The sequence below is a fragment of the Camellia sinensis genome, chromosome 5 (genome assembly GCF_055761805.1).
Source record: "Camellia sinensis isolate YWXY chromosome 5, ASM5576180v1, whole genome shotgun sequence".
Taxonomy (NCBI): Eukaryota; Viridiplantae; Streptophyta; class Magnoliopsida; order Ericales; family Theaceae; genus Camellia; species Camellia sinensis.
This window is the reverse complement of record NC_138965.1, coordinates 13,409,092-13,424,408: the sequence shown is the minus strand read 5'-3', so window position 1 is coordinate 13,424,408 and position 15,317 is coordinate 13,409,092. Positions and strand designations below refer to the sequence as shown.

Here is a 15,317-nt window from a genome sequence, read left to right as displayed (position 1 = left end):
TCAACCGTTAATTTATTCACCGTCCATTTTTTTATATAAAACTGATTTGATCACATAGCTATCGATATCCGATCAACGTGATTTTTCATAGGCATACAGTACTCGACGAGTTTTACACATTGTACGGTTCAGATTTTCAAAACGAGACCCATGATGGTCCTCCACGGACCCAACAGCACGGTCCAGCTCGATGACAAACTGAACCAAAGCTAGACCCTTAAAAAATAATCCCAAATATTGAGAGAGAGAGAGAGAGAGAGAGAGAGAGAGAGAGAGAGATGGGCGTGGTTGTAATGCTCATGATCTCTCTCATTGTAACCATGCCATGGGTTCAAACCCTTCAAGTCGAGCAACCCAATAACCAACCTAGTTGGGCCCAGACACTCAAATGCAAAAAGCAAATAGTAACCAACCTCCAATTCTGTTTCCACGACACAGTCGGTGGGAAGACCCCAAGCGCAGTGCGCGTGGCTCAATCTTTCTACACCGAAAACTCGCCGACCCGTTTCGGAGCCGTGATGATGGCCGATGACCCGTTAACTGAGTCGCCCGACCCGTCATCGAAGCTGGTGGTCCTAGCCCAGGGACTGTACAGGTCGGCTGGGCAGACAGAGTCGGACTTCGGGTTAATAATGGCTTTGAATTATGGGTTCGTAGATGGGATTTACAATGGAAGCTCTATTAGCATTGTCGGCTTGAACTATATTCTTCATTCGGTCCGAGAAATGGCGGTTGTCGGAGGTACTGGTCTGTTTCGACTGGCTCGCGGGTACGCCGTCGCGAAGACCCACTGGTTCGACCCGATCTCTGGGGTTGCCATTGTAGGGTACAATGTTACCATTGTTACTTAATAAAGTGCTTTGCAGAAAGAATCACAAAATTTAATACAATCTTTGAATATTTATTGTGTGAAATTTTGTGATCGGATTTAATGTATTTAGAATTATTCTAGGGAAAATTATTTATAAGTTCTATTAAGGAGATTTATGCGGTGCTATTAAAAAATTTATGTTCTTATAAGTCTTGTGAGAAGTTTATTGACACATTTACCCTCAATACTAGATGTTAATATAGGAAATTGAATGTTACCATAGATCATATCTATATAAATGTAACATAACGTGACACCTACATAAACGTAACATGATACCTATACGTAACGTGACACCTATAATCTATGGTAAGAAATTGCATGTTACCATAGATCATATCTACATAAACGTAACGTAATGTGATACATACATAAACGTAATGTGACACCTATGATCTATGGCAGCATTCAATTTCCTATATAGGAAATTGAATATTACCATAGATTATATCTACATAAACGTAATGTAACGTGACACCTACATAAACGTAACGTGACACCTATAATCTATAGGAAATTGAATGTCACCATAGATCATATTTATATGAAACGTAACGTGATACCAACATAAACCAGCAACATTTTCACATTCAATTTAAAAAAAAAAAAAACTCATTAAGTTTGCGAAACATAACGTGACACGTTATGTTACGTTTATGTAGGTGTCATGTTACGTTACGTTTATATAGGTGTCACGTCACGTTACGTTTATGTAAGATCTCGTGGAATACATTCATATCTAAATAAGACTTAAGACTCTATAAGAAATTATACAGGAGTTAACCTACCATTAGTGTCTGAAAAATGACTTATAAATAAGTCTCTCATTATTCTAATAAAAATGTTATGGTCCTTTAAAAGTGAGTGAGTGATATAGATTTAAAATTAATAAGATATAAGATACAATAACAATGAATGTAGACTTTTGATTTATTTTTGTAAACAATTTTTTAAATTCATAGTATTGTTATTCTAATTAGAAGTTAGAAAAAGTAAGGGACTCTGAAGGGGTCATGATAAGCATATTATATTTTTTCTATCACATTTGATTTATTATCTCTTGCAACGTTGAATAAAAAATTTAATCAAATTTGAGTAAAATTTTGATAAAAATTTTAATTTAATACCGTTTACTCTAATGCTAAAATAAAATTTTCATCAAATTTTTTTACTTTTCTGATTGTTCGGGAGGATGTCTAGGCGGATGTCATGAAGGTCGTACGGAAATGAATAAAAAAGCTATTAAAGTTACTCTTGGGTGGATATCTGGGAAGATGTTCGACTCAACGGTAACAATTTAAATTTGATGAAAGATGAAAGACTCCATTTATTTGTTAAAATTTTTAGTTTTTTTTTTTTCTATTTAATATGAATATGGTGAAAGGGTTGAAGTGCCAAAATGAGGCACTTTTCATCAAATTCAAATTTAATGAAATATCTCATGCTGGATTGGATATCCTCTAATGCAAAAATAACATATTACATGGTTAACTAGATATAGCAGGAAAAAGACCTTGGGATTTGACCCAGTGGCCTTGTAGTCATATTTTAGTGTGTGGTGAGAAGAAGGTCAGGATTCGACCCGATGGAGTTTAACAAACTAATATCCTATAATCTTGACAAAAAATTTAGTTGTAATATAACTTTGCTAACAAACTAATATTCTACAATCTTGGCAAAAAAATAAAAAGTAGAAAAAAAAGTAGAAAAATGTGATAGGACATTGCTCAGTCTGAAGTAGCATAGTTTGTTATTTAAAATTTTACTCATAAATGAAGTATATGATATAAATTTAAATTTAGTGTTATGTAAATTATACCTAAAATTAATCTAGTACGTATATTTTATTTTTTAATAAAATTTTAAATAATCTCTTAATGGTTTTAAAACAATTTCATAAGAAAAGGGAAAGGGTGGCATAGAGGAATCAGGATTCTCACTGTTCTTTTTAATGTTGATGCAAAATTTTGTGTAATTTTATAGTGATTTTATTTCAATTTTAAATTTGGCCATTTGAATTATGTTTTTTCATTGACATGTAACAAGATTGAAACACAAAAGTACAACAAGAACCCTTGGTCTATGACGAGTGGAGTATCTGGGTGGAAGACTCAAAGTACTGATCAACTTGTTTTTGTTTGGATTTTTAGGATTTATTTTTTAGAAAATTAAATTTTTTATTTTTCATATTTCTTTATTTTTACTGAATTTTTTAATATTCTAGATAATTTTTTTTAAAAAAAAAAAATTAGATACACCTAATATAAATACACTTAAAAAAGTATAATATTTGTGAAAAAAATCTTTAGAAAACTCACTAAATACCAAAAATATAAATAAAAAAATATGAGAATTCAGTACATTTTCGTATTCTTGTGTATTTATATATTTTTTAAAATATTTTTTTATAAATATTTTACATTTATATATATATATAAGTAAGATGCATCTAAAAAAAGTAAAAAAATTACTTAAAATTTTAAAAATAATCACTAAAAACAAAAATAAAAAACTCAACTTTTAAAAAATTGAATTCAGAAAATTGAAACTAAACCCACTAAATCTTAACAAAGAATAATTAACTCACCATTTTGTCTGTTGATTATGTTATTAGATGAATTTCATCATTTTTCCAACCAATGCAATTTTACTCTCTTTTTCTAAGAATCTAAGAATCTAATTCTACACAGGAAATTAGATCCAACAATGCATAGAAATTTAACAACCATCACGAGGCGCGCACAAAAAAAATAAATAAAATAAAATAAAATAAATTAATGACTTAATACAATAAAAGGTGAATTACACTAACGGTTCCTATAGTTTGGAATTTGTATCACTTTGGTCTCTGATTTTTTAATTGTGACACATTTGATTCTGAATTTTAAATCTTGTTCCAAACAAAGACAATTGAAGATAACATTGCTTAATTTCAAGGGCAAAATCGTAAATTTGATAAAATCTAAGCTAATTTGACAAAAATAAATGTTAAAAATATGTTTTTAAAATTTCAAAAATTATTTCTACCCATTAAAGATAAAATTATGTAAAATTGATAAATCTTTTAAACATATATTTATTTATTTATTACCAAATTAATTTTTATTAAGTGTTTAGATGATGATCATATCATGGGTAGTTTTTATTTTCATTAAATTAGTTTCTATTTTTTCAAAAGTCAAATATGGCGACAATTTGATATCATTATTAAACCAATATCCATTAAATCCAAAAATCTAAAACCAAAAACATTTCATATTACAATCCTAACATCTACTCATAATCATCATCTAAACACATAATAAAAATTAATTTGGTAAAAAAAAAAAATATCTAAAAAAATTTATCAATTTTATATAATTTTATCTATGGTGGGTAAAAATAATTTTTAAAAATTAAAAAATATTTTTTTGACATTTATGTTTGTCAAATTAATTTATATTTTATCAAATTGACGATTTTGTCCTTAAAATTAAGCAATGTTATCTTCAATTATCCTTATTTGGAATAAAATTCAAAATTTATGATCAAATGAGTCACAATTGAAAAATCAAAAATTAAAGTGACACGAGTCCCAAATTATAAACACGGTTAGTATAATTCGTCCTATAATAAAAATCCTAATAATGCAAAGAAATTATTATTATTATTTTTATTATGGGATTAACCTTCTCTCACCTCCGATAGAAAAATATACATAGTGGCCAACTCAACTACACCAGATGGTTGAAAATCAGGGTTCACAAAGACCAATTTTTGCATTTCCCTTTTTCTTTTCTTTTTTTCGTTGTTTGGGTGAATGATTACATTACACTATGATGGAACAACAAAGCATAGCCACATTTTCTCAATGGGTCTAACTTGTTTTTGGTTAGAGGTTAAGATTGGCGCACCATGAGCCTATTTTTAAGCTTCATTTCAATAATTCGAACTATTCATATTTTAAAATTTGTCAAATATATTATAACTATAAAAAATTAAATCGATCGAATAATGGCAATTACGCGTTTGAATCAGTTTTATATGAACCGTTTATTTTTTCATTGTCTTTTTTTTTTATACAAAATTGATTCGGACACGTCATTACCGTTATCCGATCGCTTTAATTTTTTACAAGAATAATATATTCGACGAATTCTAAAATGTGAACAGTTCGAATTATTGAAACGGAATCCAAAAGTAGACCCACCGAGTAAATTGAAAGATCCAATCTCGATCTCCAACTAAAGACAACGACAAGCTGGACCTTTCCCAACTCATTTCCCTTCCACATGCAAAAAACTATAAGGTGTACAGTTTTGGCCACAATTGAGTTCACTTTCTTGAGTTTTGTTTTGTTTTACTGCAGTGTGCCAAATAATGTTTTGCATCTTTTGTGTACTAAGAAATGGACAAGCACTTATGGTTGTTTTCATACAAAATGGGAACAACTTTAATGGCCTCTTTTGTAGGCCTATGCCACCTTGTTAGAGCATTAACTATAACAGTAGTCAAAGTTAAAATATGGTAATTTCAGTTGATTTGGGCTTTTTAGTGGCATGTCATAGCAACTATCAAATTTGATAATTGTCAAAATTTGTGTTAAATTTAGCACAAGTCTTGACAAATGTCAAATCTGCTAGCTCAGTCAAAATCAATTGATTTTCTTCATTCCTTCCTTCTCTCCCTTCCTTTCTCATCCTTTTAACAAATCAATTTTTTTTTTTAAATGAAATTCACCAATCCAAAAAAAAAAAAAAAAATTAAACAAACTTCGATCACCAAAATTTTGTTAAATAGAATCAAACAACAACAACAATGTATGCACATGCCGATTGCATCAAATATTACATAAAGTGGTCATCCTGCAGATGTCCTAGGGGATGACCTCAATAGTTTAGAGTAGTTGTCCTGAAAAATGTCCTGATCTTGGTTAGGATTATGCCAAAATGGCTTTGCATCATTGAAATTTTACTGCTATAATTTGACAATTTGTTACTGTAACATGTCAAATTATAATTTTGCCAATACTATAATAACAATTACCATTAGAGATGCTCTTAGAATGACCTTTTAATGTCATCTTTTACCTTGAAAATGGTCTGTAAGGTACAAATTTTAAATTAATGTAAAATTTGTATATTGTGAGTTATACTTAAATTGAATCATGTTTACTTATTTAATTATGAATAAAATTATAATTTTTTTTTTCTTTCTCATATGTAGCCCAACTGCTTGGTGGATTATACATCCTAGAAACTAAAAACTTATATGTTTCGCTTCCCTACCCACTTCATTGCGTTGCTCAACGTGAGACTAAATAGTTCTATTTTATCATATTTTTTTTACAGAATTATCCATCAAAATGATATGGTACTGTACTAGTAGTGGTAATTTCAATAATAAGTAATCTTGATGAGATTTTGTTTTGAAGTAATAAACTCACTGGCAAGTCTATTACATCATTTTATATATGGGTAATTCTATGTACACACTATTACTTGTCTTAATACACACCATTTACTTATTTCACACTATACACAAATTAAAACTTTTAATTTTGTCTCAATACACACTAATAATTTTCAGATAATACTAAACTATCCTCATTTTCTCCAACAAACCCTAACCCTAATCATCGTCGGCAACCATCGCCTTCCACCGACGCCGTTCCCTTCTCAGTCTCTCTTAACCTCTCATGGTTGTCGCCCCTATCCAGCCTCTCTCCTCCTCCCGCCACTGCTTCATCCTCTCCAACCTCCCTTCTTTTCATCGCTGCCCCTTTTTGTCAGTCCCCCATCGTTGTCTCCTTTCGCCACCGCTGTTATAGCTTCTTTCCATTTAGTCGCAATCGCTAGATTGCGATCTCTCTTTCACATGCGATTTCTCTATCTTTCTCAATCGCAATAACCATCAGTCTTCACCACCCTTATCGCCGACAACCCATCCAGCCTTTCATTCCCAACGACAATGTTGCAACCCCCCACTACCAACAACCCTTTTCGATAACCCTCTGTCGTGATCCACCTCTCATCCAACTAGGGTTTGAGTAAGAAGAAGGGTTTGGGTTACTAGATCTAGGCTTTGAACAAGAAGAAGAAGAAAAAGAATAAGAAAGGGAGTTGCGGAATGGGCTGCGAGAGATATTGGGGTTAGAAAAGAGGGGGACCGTGCTAGTTGCAGATGGTGGAGAAGAGCAGGGGACAACAGGGGGGTAGACAACAGAGTTGGGGAGGCGCAATCGGATTGAGAAGAGTAGGCTAGACTTGTTATGACCCAAACTCACCCTTATAGGTTTAGTGTCGTAACCGGCCAGTAATCCTTGGATTACTGAAGGCCTCTTAACAGAATAACATTTAATTGGGGACTGCGGAAGCAAATATACCAAATATGAATAGTCCATAGAGCCGTGCAAATATATATGGGACAGAAATTTGAAACCTTATATAATATATTCATATATGTGACATCATGATGCATTGGTCTTCATCACATTTGATACAGTTGTAGCCCAAAAAGGAAAATAGCTTTTATATACAAAACAAAAGACTTGTTCGTATTACAAACAAAAATATAAGGTCTTTACTATTGCCACTTAGACTTGACTTGATCACACCAGGGAACCTCCTCGGAGGCACAACGGTTGGCTGACAAAAAAGAGGTGCCAGATCCTGAACTTTGGGTCTGGTCACGTGTCTGGTTACCTACATACATAATATAAATAATGAGCGGAAGCCCAGTGAATAACAACAGAGTAAATATTTTAATGAATGATGCCCAGAACAGATTTCAAATCTCGTAGCAAATCAGAATCATAATCAGGTTTGTAGCAGAAACAAAGTCATAGTCTTCTGAAGAAAAAAAACATCCGGTACCGAGTAACATATCTCTTATATGAGCCGCAATATGGTTTCCTTCGGGCAAGGGCCTATGCCATGGTATTATCTCCCCCAGGCGATGGCCTCATGACCATAAGCCACAGCATTATGTCCCTTGGACGAGGGCCTCTGCTAAGGATACCACAATTACTTTTCTAGAAACTTGGACAATCATTCATTCATACAAAACATAGTATTTCAGAAAATTGATCATTTCATATCATCAGAAAATAATTAAAGACAAACATAACTTTACAGAGTTATTACTTATAGATAACTAGTGGCTCCAAATATATGAGTAGAGTAGGTAATTCACTTAACTTAAGGCATGTGACCTACATAACATGACAAATACATATATTGAAACACACGCTCGAATTGTACATAACTTATTCCACTTGTCCTTAGTGTGTTTCTAGCCTTTATCCTCATTGTAGTGTTTTAATCTTGGCCTAGGAATGCCTAGGATGGAATGAGGATGCAAAAAAAATGTACTTGAAAATATTTTTCAAAACTTGCTGAAAACAGGGTCCCCGCTCGAGCGTGGTTTTCCTCGCTCGAGCAAACATGTAAAATGAGAGGGTCCGCTTGAGCGTAACGTCTTTCGCTCGAGCGGTCTACAAACTTTTACAAAAATACTGGTTACTTGATTTTCACGCTCGATGGACACTCGATCCCCGCTCGAGCATAAGACTCAAACCTTCGCTTGAGCGTGAATTTTGTCGCTCAAGCAATCTACAAAATATATGAACTTCTAGGAGCATGCATTTTACGCTTGAGCAGACTTTTGGTCGCTCGAGCGAAAGTACAAGACTACAGAGTCGCAGCTCGAGCGTAGAATTCGCCGCTCGAGCGGAGAGGCAAAATCTGGGATTTCCAGATTGCTCTTCTTGGGTTCAAACTTGAATTCAACCTAATCAAAACATAGCTCTTGGCCTCAAAACTTGAGAAAACACTTACAAACTTACAAAACATGAAGAATTAAGGATTATTTCGCAAATCAAGGCCCAAAAGTAAGTACATTGGCCATTCAAGGACATGATATGAACTTGTCATGCATATATTGACTTGAGTTCTTAGTTTTCAAAACATGATCAAATGAGGTCTAATGGTGAGAAATGTTATGAATTCTTCAAACCATGCTAGAACTACAACATGCATGTGAGAAAAGCTTTGACAACAACTTTAAAATACTATGAAACATACATGCATGTATGGAATGACTTAGCTTTCTTCAATTCTAGTTCAACTCCCATATGAGTTCACCTGTTTCATTTGTATTCATGTACTAAATGACTCAATCCCAAGGTTGTAAGGTTGAGCTCTTACCTAGGCTACTCAATTGAGCTTCACTTAATCAAAATCTTGAGTAATTCTCCAATCTCCTAGCAATGGCCTTCTCTACTTCAAGTTTGGTCCCAATTTCTTTAGTCTCTCACTCTCTCCAATGTTAAGCTCAAAGATGGGGGAATGAGGATGTCAAAAATGTGTAGGAAGAGGTAGGAGTGGCCTTATATAGGCTTGGGCATAAGTGTAATTATTTATTGATCAAGTTAATAAAGTAGACATTAAATTATTTTAATTTAATCATTTCGAACCAAATTTCAATTAAACCTACCATAAAATTCTAAAAATTCTAATTAACACATAAATCAAGTTAATTCCTAAATCAGATGCCAATAAGGCTTTCAGTTCGTAATCCGAAATGGAAACATGAACAGATCTTTCTATGTTAAACAGATATAAACACATATAATGCAATGCATGATGCAAAATTTCACTTTAATTTCTTTTTAGATACAATCAAACATGGATTAACATTAACTATAGGTCGGGGTTGTTACAAGATTGGGAGAGGAGTTGGTGGTGGCTGCGGCGGCGAGGGCTGGAGATGGGTGATGGAATGAGATTGGTAGAATGAGAGAAATGCTATGAAGGTGGTGATAATCAAAAAGCAGGGAAATGGCTACCAGTGGCTGACAGTGGTGATAATCAGAAGGCAGGGAAATGGCTACCAGTGGCTGACAGTGGCAAATGTTAGGGTTGAGTTGAAATGGAGGGAGAGAGTGAGAAATAGAGGGGTAGGTGTGTGCGCAGTGTGGATCGGTGCGGTTTAGGAGAAAAATAGAAACCGTATGGGGGGTGGCGGATTGATAAAAATATCATTAGAATTTGCCATTTTTCTTATCAAAAAACAGCGGTTCGGTTGGCAAATAATGGTGGATTGCCTTGGCGGTTCGGGCAGATTTGACGGTTTATAAAAAAATATAATTAAAATTAAATAAGTTGCAAATAAAGTATTGTCAAACGAAATGGCAACATTTACCAAACAGGTTTTTTTGGGCTTTTTGGCTTAAAAGTGTTTGCCAAACAAGGCTTTGTAGCAAAAGTCACCGGACTGGACTATGCACAAAATGTTTTACTAACAAGTGTTCTTGAAATACAAGAAAGAAAAAAAAAAATTTAAATTGAGTACACTTTTTACTAAAATTTAATCACTATTTAACTTTTTTACTTTCTTTTAAAATATTTTTCACTTCAATTTCAACAATGCCTTTTGAATTTGCTTAACTTTTTTTTAAAAAAAATAAAGTATTTGGAAAAGTGGAAGAAATTGGAGACTCAGTGGATTTGAAGTGTTTTTTTTTTTAACAGTGGTCAACTTCAGTTGGGCCATTTATTTACCTAATACCAACTCAAACTAGTATCACTAATGCTATATGTAATAGTATCACTGATGTTATATATGTGTGTGTGTGTGTGTGTATAGAACAGAGAGAGAGTAGTGAAAGAAAAGAGAGAGAGAGAGAGAGAGAGAGAGAGAGAGCAGCGAGAGTATCGACGAGTCGACGATGATGAGAAGAGGCTAACGGCAGTGAGCCGATCGGCAAGGGAAGGAGAAACCAACGGCAGTGGTGAGGATAGGCGAATAGCGGTGAGCCGATCGACACAACATAGGCAATGAATCCGTGTGTGTGTGTGTGAATCGATGCAATGTTGTACATAGCAGCAGCGATGTGTGTGTGTGAATGAGATGAAATTGAAATGTGTGGGTATTAGGTTTAATTGAGGAATTATTGTGTGTGTGTGTGTGTGTGTGTGTATAACAAGTGAATTTTTTTATTTTTTTATTTTTTTTAAACATAGGCGGGTCGGGTCGGTAAGACTTGTGGGTTGGGAAATTTCACCCGCCACCCGCGCCGACCCGCCAGTGCTGATGTCTCGCCCCAAAATTTGAACAATTAAATATTAAATTAGGACTAAACCCCAATCAATATTTTATCATCCAAATCCTAGGGGTGAAATAAAATCTAAACGTTCATGTTTCCAAAGGGTTTAAGTAAATTTCCATCATCAAAAGATTATAAGAGAAAAAATAAAATAAAAATAACTAACAAAACGCCAACCAAACCATCTACCATAATTTCATAACTAATCAATACCTCCAACATTAAAGTAACAATAAATAGTCAAACTAATTTAAATAATGTAAGGTTACAAACAATGTCAAATTATCCAAATACTAAAATCATAAAAATAATAAACACATAAACTAATATCAACCCTAAGCTCAAGAAAACAAAAGAAGTCCAAACGACATGTCCAATAACTATAGTTATTTCACGTCACCACCGTAGCCCCAAACAGAACGCACCCGAGTTGCCAAGAGACAAAATGGGTCAGTATACAGGTATACTGGTATGAGTACAAGATTTAACACTCATGTGTCCACTAGACACAAACAAAAATACATTTAATTCTTATTACGAGACAAGACAAGTAGTTCCATCCGCACCGAGACGAATGGGTAGTTTCTTGAGATACGGTGGCATTTAGTTTCTTGTCCGTACACAACGAAATATAAATTGAGTATGGAATAAACAAAACAGAAATAAAAATATAGTGGGTCATCCCTGCATAAAAACTTAGTAAGACCCATCATTCTGCAAAAAAATAAAGTTAGTATAATTTAATCATAAATAACTTGCTAAAGAAGTATAAAAATACACCGTTTTATACTTAAATAATTCAAATTGACCAAAACTCAAAGAACAAAAGTTGTACAAAATCAAATTTCCTAAAAGGCTATACGAACAAATTTAGTAGAAACTGAGCAGGTTAAGAGAAAAACTTAACAGAAAATCCTAACCGAAATTCGTTCAAAAAATCTAAAATTGAAAATGAAAAGAAACTGCTGTAAGATGAATTTAATGTTTTAAAAATGAAAAGAAACTGCTGTAAGAAACTGCTGTAAGAAACTACTTAAATAATGTTTTACTTCAATTTATGCGAAACTAATAAAAATGAGCTCGTTCTGTAGGTTAAAACAGCCTCTGAAATCTGCATTGCTAAAATGAATCAAAACTACAATAATCAAGATCATCTGATTATAAGTTCTAATCGATCTTTTTCAATAAAAAGTTAAAACACATAAGTTGTATAGAATCACGTATACATGCCTCTACTCAAATTTCATAATTTATCGAGGTCGTTTACTATTTTTCAACCTGTACAAATCAATACAATTTACACTATACCAATAAATTCATAATTAAATTCTTTGTACCTTAACTTCACCACTTCGGCCCTTTACTTCCAGCCTACACATATATCTCATGTGCCTCTCGTATACCTAACACGCTCCGAAGCCAAAGTTGCACGAAGATATCGTCCCGAGTTTGACTCACACTCCCCCGATGGTTAGCATATACGTACGTGCATAAATCAAAGCACTCGGCTACTCATGAGAACGAGACAACAATATATATATATATATATACAATTTCTCATCCACTCATAAGAACAAACATAATAATGCCAAGCCTAAGGCATTCAAATAAATCTCATAATCCTTACTCTTTTTTTTTTTATACACTCTTTCTCACAAACACTCAAATAAAACAACAATCCATGGAGTCATGGTGGAGTATAAGAAATTTATTTATGGGTTCTATGTTTATTTTAATTTCATATATCCATGGGTGTGATTACAACCATAAAATAAATCCATATAAAAACCCTAAACATTGCATACACAACTAATCAAAATAATTAAAATCAATCAATCATCTAAAAACCCTAAACCTTACATATACAACTAATCAAAATAATTAAAATCAATCAATCATCTTCGTGTAAATATAAAATCAAACCAACATCAAATAAATAAAAATAAATAAATAAAAACAACAAATTAAACATAAATCAAGAGAAGTGCGTTTTGTACTCACAATATTTTTTTGAAGATCAAAAAATTATTTAAAGAACGCCACCAAAACAAAACCCTAACCCTTTTTTTTTTTTCCTTATTTTCTCTCCTATCTTTTTTTCTTTCTTCCCCGTTTCTCCTTCTCTCTGGAACTAATCTCCTTTTCTTTCTTTGATTACTCTCTCTCTCTCTCTCTCTTTCTCTCTCTCTCTCTCTCTCTGTCACATTCGGCTGCTCTCCCAGGGAGGGGTATGTTGATAATTTGATTGAATGATAGAAAGGTAATAAAAAATTTTTGGAGATATGGTGTGAATTGAGAGAAATAGTGGTGTGTAAATAGAATCACAATTTATATATTTTCTAGAGTAAACTACTAATAGGTCCTAATAGTTGGACTTTGTAACGCCCCACAAATATAACAATAAAGCCAACTCACAACATTAATTAAATAACAACATGAAATGAAGTAATTTCCTTTCATTCATATGATTCTATTTTACAAAAGGAATAACACATGCAGTAATACATTCATAAGTCTTAATTCTAAATCTATAACATGTGTCATGAGCAAAAGATATGAAATAAAAGCTAATCAAATAAGGTAATGCCTTGTTAGCTACAACTTTCCAAGACGATATTTGGTTACAACAAAAATGATTTTGAAACTCAATACAAATAAAACCCTAGACTTGTATAAAATAAATACAACAAAAACAAAACAAGAAGCCCTCGGCTTTAAGTTCTCCTAAGCTACGGCCTTGGCAAAGGCATATCATCGACACTTGAAAATAGTTTTCCACATAGGGTGAGCCAAAACCCAGTAAAGATACTCTAACACAGTGTAATCTTAACAGAGTTATAAGGTTAATGCATATGCAATGCTCGTGTCCAAACATTTTATATCTCTTTCCAAAACCATGCCATGCCACGTTTATATCACAATTCATGATATCATTTTCATCACAATAGAAAACAGGGTAGTGAATACAACACTGAATATCTCTAAGTTGCGCCCGCAAGTAGGCTACAAGTACTACCAATTGTCATTTTTACCAGTATTAACCGGAAGGCTCGGCACCTATCCATACGGTTTCTGGATTTTCACCAAGGAGACACATGCTAACTTAATACTACAACTACACTCCCTACCCAGATTATATATATATATATATATATATAAATTTAATAGTATATATTATTAATCGGGTTGCCTAAACAACTATTGATGATTCCAACCAGTTAAATAAATGAGCTTAAGCCTTCGTTTGGGAAGTGTTAATTTAGACTGGGTTTTTGATTTTTTGATGAATTAAGCTTGACTAAATTAGTTTTGTTTGAAAAAAAAAAAATTAGTCTTTTTCGATTTAGATGTGATGCTTGTAAGAGAAAAAATGAAACGATTATGGTTTGGATGAAACATCTTGTCTTATTAGCTATATTAGATTGTTTTATCTTTTTCTTTTTGTTTTTATTTAGGAATTTTAGCTCTTTCCAAACAGCCTAGATATCAATCTAAAAAAAATTTAAGAAACAAAATAAAAGAAGAAAAAAACTACTGCCTTATATCTTCTTTTTTGTGGTAAATCTCAGTCGCATAAATAGAATTTTATTAATAATACAAAATCGACAGAGACGTAATGAGTCTTACCTCTCATACAATACAATACAAGAAAATTATATGTGAAAAAATCAACATTAACAAATTCAAATATATGAAGTGCTCAACCTATCTAAAGTCACAAGATCCTTAACCAAAATTAGGGAGCTTTGAAAAAGTCAAAAAAATTAAGAATCACCATAATTATAACCTACCGCTTTATCTTACCATATAATGTTGAAGAAATATTATTTTGTTCCCTAAATTTTTACGTATTTTTTAATTTGATTATTAGAGTTTAATTAATATTAATTTTAAATTTAAATTTTTGAAATTTTGATTAATTTAACTCATACCATCACATTTCGCCTACAATTAGACGAAATGTATTGATGTGTCACTAAAACTCATTTAAAATTTCATTTTACCCCCCAAACTATACTTTAAAAATCAATTTATCCCAAATATAAAAAAATTAAATTTAAAAATTTAATAAATAATTTTTTATCTCAATAATGAGAAAATTAAATTTTAAATAATATATACTTTGCAAAAAAAATATAAAAATTCTCATTTAGAATTATCTTGTGACTATGAAGCATGTGTACTTTGACAAAAATATCGTACCCGTACTGGGTACTTACTGAATTTAAAAAAAAAAAAATTCACTCAATTTTGAAATTACTATTAATCGATCAATTCTGTTAAAATTATTTTGAGTAATAAACTAGTTACAATTGCGAGCGCACATACACATAGAGTAGGTAAGAAATGTTCGGCTCA

General features: G+C 32.4%; 1 pseudogene; it reads left to right on the top strand.

The window, feature by feature from the left end:
- Positions 1–245: 245 nt before the first annotated feature.
- Positions 246–857, top strand: LOC145790042 (dirigent protein 23 pseudogene; annotated as a pseudogene).
- Positions 858–15,317: the final 14,460 nt, after the last annotated feature.